The following is a 6,000-nucleotide window of genomic DNA, read 5'->3' as shown; positions in this document are numbered from 1 at the left end:
CTTGGTCTGGGTTGCAAGTCTCCATCACAGGCATCGTCTCTGTGTGCACATGGTCAGTGGAAAGCCTACTCTGAAACCTCAGAGAGATGGGCAAACTGCCAATTAGTTATTTACTGTATTAGCAAGCATGAGGTTTGGAAGAATGTGCAGTAATGATGTTTGGGTGCAGTGCTAGCTCATGTTCTTCTTGGTCTGGAGAAGGCTGAGGGGAAACCTCATTGCTTTCTACAATTCTCCCAAAGGAGGTTGGAGTGAGGTGGATGTTGGTCTCTTCTCTCAAGTAGCTAGTGATAGAATAAGAGAAAATGGCCTCAAGTTGTACTGGGGGAGGTTTAGGTTGGATATTAGGAAACATTTCTTTCCTGAAAGAGTGGTCAGGCTCTGGAACACCAGGGAGATGGTGGAGACAGCATCCCTGGAGGTGTTCAAGAAATGTGTGGGCATGGCACTGCAGGACTTGGTTGAATGGCCATGGTGGTGTTGACAGCTGGACTTGATGGTCTTAGAGGTCTTTTCCAATCTTAATGATTCTGTAATGTTTAAGTGGGGCTCCTCAACTTCCTAGCTGCTGTTCTTTTGCCAGTGTCTTATTTAGACACTGCTACATGCTTCATGGTAGGAAGGTCAAGCTCAGATTGTCCACTGCCCAGGCAGAAGTGTCACCTGTTTGGGAAGCAGAGGTGCAGAAATTGTGTCACTGGCTGATTCCATTCTGAAGACTACCTGCCAAATGAAACCACCACCCTCTACAAAAAATCAACAAAACCAAGCTTGTGCCTTTTTAATCAAGGTTTTTCATTGCTGCCTCTCTGGATCTTTCCTGCTCTTGCCTCTAAAATTTCTCAGATACACAACATTTACAAAGATGGCAGCTGTTGCAGAAGGCATTGCAAGCCTGAAGAGCTGCTCTCGGGGTGGTTCTATGCCACCCAGCATTAGGAGCCATTTTTGTAAGTGGAAAATTGACCACATGTATGAAATAATCTAAATCTCTTTCATTCATACCTCTCGCTCTTATTTGTCACCCCCCCCACCTCCCCTCCCCTTTTTGTTTTCTGTTTAGAGAGACCCTGTGGTGGTTTTGTAAAACACAGATGCAGTTGTAGAAAGTTTAGGTATTTTCTTCTCCTCATTTGCTAAGGGTTAACTGCACCCAAGTTTACCTTCTTATTCCAGGGCTCCCTGTGCATTCAGATTTTTCACAGATGGCTTAGAGCATGAAACCCTCATTTGTCCAAACAGATCTACGACTGCTGTGCTCCCTCCCACCTCCCAGCTGATGGATATATCCTGATGAAAACCACCGAAGCCAACAAATATTTGGCTGCCCTTAAGGTGGAAGGTTTGGGGTGCTGGGGCAGCTGTCTGTGGCAGGAGACCTCTTCCTCGGGGCCAGGCCAGTGCCTGGGATCAAGGGAAATCCGTGCAGCGCAGGTTTGGGAGGTCTGAGTCACAGGAGCGGCAGCAATAAAGTGCTCCCTTAGCCTGCTGCAGCCATTAGGCTGCTTAATAAATATTTATAGCCCCTCACCGGGGAGCTGATTGACAGCACGGGGGCAACCCCCACCCACCAGCTGCAGCCGAGCCGGGGAAAGGATCCCGGGAGGGAGGGGGAAATGCGCGCAGTGGGGCCGCGCTGCCACCGCGCCCGCGGAGACGCTTGGGACGGTCCTTGACGCCCCAGAGATCTTTGCCCCTTCCTTGCCTTCCCCAGTTAGGGGCTGCGAGCACCCCCAGGGCAGGGCTCAGCCCGTCCCCCAGAGGGACGAGCGGCCGCTGGGCTGCGCTGTGCTGTCCTGGGCTGCTGTGGGCTTTACTGGGCTGTACTGGGCTGCGCGTCCCGCCCGCCGGGCCGGGCCGGCTCCCCCCGCGGGGCGGGGAGGACGCTGCGGCAGTGACTGCAGTCCCGCGGAGAGCCGGGGTGCCGCCCGCCCCGCCGCAGCCGGGCTGCCTGCAGGTGAAGTGAAAGTCGTCTGGGAGGAGGAGGTAGAGGAAGAGGAGGAGGAAGAAGCAGCAGCGCGCAGGGCGGGCTCCGCAGCCGGCGGAGGCTCCGCGCCGCACCACCCACCCCTCGCTTCTCCACGGCCGCCGCCTCCCGGAGCCCTGCTCCCCTCCTCGCTCCGTTCAAGTGAGTGGTACCCAAAGTTTTCTTTCCAGAGGTAGGGGGTGACCTTGGGTGGACAGGTAGGGCTGAGCGGGGCGGGGGTGGGCGCTGGGGTGTGTGTGTCTCTGTGCCCCGCGTCCCAGCGGTGCTGCCCTCGCTGCCACCTCCCGGGACCGCGAAGGGCATAGCGGTGAGCCCCGGCTCCGGGGGGAGCGGTGCAGGAAGCGTCGGCAGGCTCCGGGTTTGGGGAAGCGGGGGGTAGCTGGGCACGCACAAGTGGGCTCCGGCCGCCGGTCCCAGTGAGGTTCGGCAGAGCCGCATCCATCCTTCGGCTGGTCTGGCCGCTCCTGTGCCCACACCTCCGTCTGCCTTCTGTATAGGAGTAAACTTAGAGCTGTGTCAAACTTAGGAGTTTCTTATTACTAAGCATGGAGTACCACAAAAATGACTTTTCTTCCCACAGTATGAAGGGGGATGTGTGTGTGTGTTGCATGTGTCGGCTGCAGTCGGAAGCTTTCCACAGCAGAATTACTGGAGTAAAAACCACCCGATCCTTAAGGAATGTGGAATTCGAGTTGGAAGCTTTTCCAATGAGCTTTTCTGAGGAGGAAAGCGTGGCTTTAGGGACACCTCGAGAGCAGAGACCCCAGCCTGAGCTTGCTGTCCTGCTTGCAGGGACCGTCTGAGGGATGGAAGATGCTCAGTGGGGTGGCTTTTATGTGTCTTTGCCCCCATGTGTATGCCCTGAAGTATCATCTGCCGTCAGCTGCGGGCCAGTTTTCGTTGCTGCTTCTGGAGTTAAAGCAAAACTATTGTTAACTTCCAGAACAGCAGGATTTGGCTTGCCCGTGTCTGGCGAAGTTCAGCCCCTGCATGCAGTGCTGGGGAGCACAGCGACGTCAGGTTTTCAGAATATTTAAATGCCCTGATTAATGCTTTATTTTTGTGCTGCTGTGATTGATTAGAAATGAATTCAATTTCACTTCTTGACCTTTCTCGGTCCTGATGCCGTCAAAATCCATGTTCAGAGCTCTGCAGGTGAGGGCTGGGTACTGCCCCGGGGAAATCCCCCGCTGATGGCTTACATCTCTCTCGGGCTGCTCGGAAAGGCTGCCTGGACAGCAGCTTGTCCGTGCTGTGAAAGCACGGTTCGGCTGTTAGACGCGGTATTGCATAATACCAGACGTGAAGACTTTCAGCAAACTGACTTTCAAAGTTAGAGATGAACATCAAGCTTGGATGGATTTATTTAGTTATTGTATTTTGACCTTGTGAATTGTGTGAAGTGCAGCCAGGATGAAGTCTGTGTCAGCTGTCTCTCTAGGAATGACATTAAAAATACAGTGATCAAGCTAGAGGATCTCTGACTAAGTATAACAATCATTTTGTCTTATTGTTTATTTTTTTCCTTGGCTGTATATAACCTAATCTTAAATTCCTTTTATAACACCCAAGCTGAATGCCTCTAGGAAGTGTCCAGAGAAGGGCCACGGGATGATCAGAGGGCTGGAGCACCTCTCCTATGAGGACAGACTGAAGGAGTTGGGGCTGTTCAGTCTGGAGAAGAGAAGGCTCCCAGGTGACCTCATTGTGGCCTTCCAGTATCTGAAGGGGGCTACAAGAAGGCTGGGGAGGGACTGCTCAGGATCTCAGGTAGTGATAGGACTAGGGGGAATGGAATGAAGCTGGAGGTGGGGAGATTCAGGCTGGATGTGAGGAGGAAGTTCTTCCCCATGAGAGTGGTGAAGCCCTGGAATGGGTTGTCCAGGGAGGTGGTTGGGGCCCTGTCCCTGGAGGTGTTTAAGCCCAGGCTGGATGAGGCTGTGGCCAGCCTGCCCTAGTGTGGGGTGTCCCTGCCCATGGCAGGGGGGTTGGAACTGGATGATCCTTGTGGTCCCTTCCAACCCTGACCGATACTATGATACTAAGTTCTGTGCATGCAGCTGGTCGTTGTGGTACCTATGGCATCCAGGGCGCAGCATCAACTCTTTCTGCAGCCAGAAACTTGCTCTGACTCCATTCTGTGCCTACCTGCCTCTCTGACTGACGTGCCTAGGCCTAAAGATTTTATACAATGTCATAGTTCAGGCTTGGGGGTTTTAGAAGAACTTTTACCCACAGAATTAGAGAAGGAGGAGGAGGAGGTTTAATACTGAGCATTTTTAATGCTTTTGTGCTTGGAACTATGGATGCTGTCTTTTCCCTTCGTGGCAGATGTATTATTCTAAACCTATTTTGACAATTTGCTGTAGTTCAGACCAGCTCTGTATTCTAAAGCATTCAAAGTGCAACAATCAAACTGCCATTGAAGGAAACTGCTGCGTTTAATGTTATTTATTTATTTATGTGTTATTTCTTCTAGAATATGCTTCCCCTTCCTCCATAAAAGCATTGCCTTTGTGCTCCTGTTCATCACGGCTTGTGGTATTGTTTTGGTTGGATTTTGTTTCTTTGGGCTTGTTTTGTTTGGTTTTCCTTTGGGGTTTCCTTTTTGTCTGGTTGCTTTTGATGTGGGGTTTTTGTTTGGTGGTGGTTGTTGCTGCTTTTTTTTTTGGGGTTCTTTTGTGTGTGTGTTTTGGTGTTTGGCTTTGCTCTTTAAACAGGTGCTCTGAACAGCTGACTTGCTGTCCACCTACTTTTGCTCTTTGAAACAGCAATCTCCTGTCTCTTGCTTGGTGATGAATTACTCTTGCTGTTACTCTGTATGTGTAGCTTTTGGGTTAAGCTGTAGGAAGAGGTGGGGAAAGTTAGCTTGCCTGCTTTTCAGACTCATTCCCGAGGAAGACAATACTCTGCTGTGGCAGAAGAGTTTCTCAAGAGATTAAACTCATTTCCCTTCATTGAAGGTTAAAGCTTGGCAGCTCTGTGGCGTGGAGTCTTGTGTAATAGCTGCTGTCTGGGCAGTGGTTTCGTTGGGGCAAGGATGACGTCTGGGCTGCTGTTGGTAACAGTTTGGATGTTGTAAGGTCGCCCTTAATTGAACGGCTTGCTTGTGCCTGACATTTGCTGCGACCTCTTGCTGTAAGCGAAGGCAGACAGTTAATGAATTTGAAGCTTGTCTCTCATGCAGAGTTGAAAATGAGGTTGTTTGGTTCTAGTTCCTGCCCTAACTCTCAGCCGTGGTGTTCTGTTGGGGAAGGAAAAAAAGGCATGCACAGAGAACCTCGGTACCTAAAGGTGGTTTTATGCATGCAGAAGTCTTAAAGATAAGATTTGCTTCTTTTTATAATTATCTTGATTAATCACTGTCTGCAGAGGACTATCAGAAGTTAGGTTAGGAGCAGTGAGGAAAGCAATGAGGAGAAAGTCCCATATTTGCCATCCCCAGCCTAAGAAAAAGGGCAGCACACTGAAGCAAGAAGCAGAGGACACAGCAGGTTGAGAGGGAGGGAACTGAAGAAATAACTGGGAAAGTGGGGTGGAACTAATCTTAGCTGGCAGGGAAAGAGGAGAAACATGGACTTTCTTTTTCTGTTTGACCCATCACTTATATCAAATTGTTATGAGTTCATCTGATGGAGGATGAAAGGTTATTTTTGCTCACCATTCCTTATGCCGGCTCTGCATTTGACACTATTGTGGTGGGCAGGAGCTGAAGCCTGTAGAGAGGAATAGTATTGCAGAGCCAGCTCAATTACCATAGTCCATTTCTGGTAACTGACTAATTAATTTTGTGTACTACCTCAGCCCTGGGCTCTTCTGCTGAAGCAGTCCACGTGACTGGTTTGTCATGGTACCTGCACACGTTAGCGCCCCGACACCGGCAACTTGAGCACTCAAAGGGAGGTTGGTGGTAACTGCTTTCCCTCAGAAGTAGCCTGGGTGGAATGTAAATTGCTGACCTGGAGGTGAAGACCTTTCCAGTCCATTGCAATTACTTGGGCCTCTTCCAAAAC

The 6,000-nt window shown here is 50.6% G+C and overlaps 1 protein-coding gene across 1 annotated transcript in view; it reads left to right on the top strand.

The window, feature by feature from the left end:
- Positions 1 to 1,940: 1,940 nt before the first annotated feature.
- Positions 1,941 to 6,000, top strand: part of KIAA1217 (KIAA1217 ortholog) — a 484,815-nt gene continuing 480,755 nt past the window's right edge. Inside the window, exon 1 of the mRNA XM_068146315.1 lies at positions 1,941 to 2,128. The gene's annotated coding sequence lies outside the window, so the exon portion shown is untranslated. The remainder of the gene's footprint in view (positions 2,129 to 6,000) is intronic.

The sequence above is a fragment of the Melanerpes formicivorus genome, unplaced genomic scaffold (genome assembly GCF_026170545.1).
Source record: "Melanerpes formicivorus ecotype bairdi unplaced genomic scaffold, bMelFor1.0.p_v2 SCAF_13, whole genome shotgun sequence".
Taxonomy (NCBI): Eukaryota; Metazoa; Chordata; class Aves; order Piciformes; family Picidae; genus Melanerpes; species Melanerpes formicivorus.
This window is presented reverse-complemented; position numbering and strand designations above follow the sequence as displayed.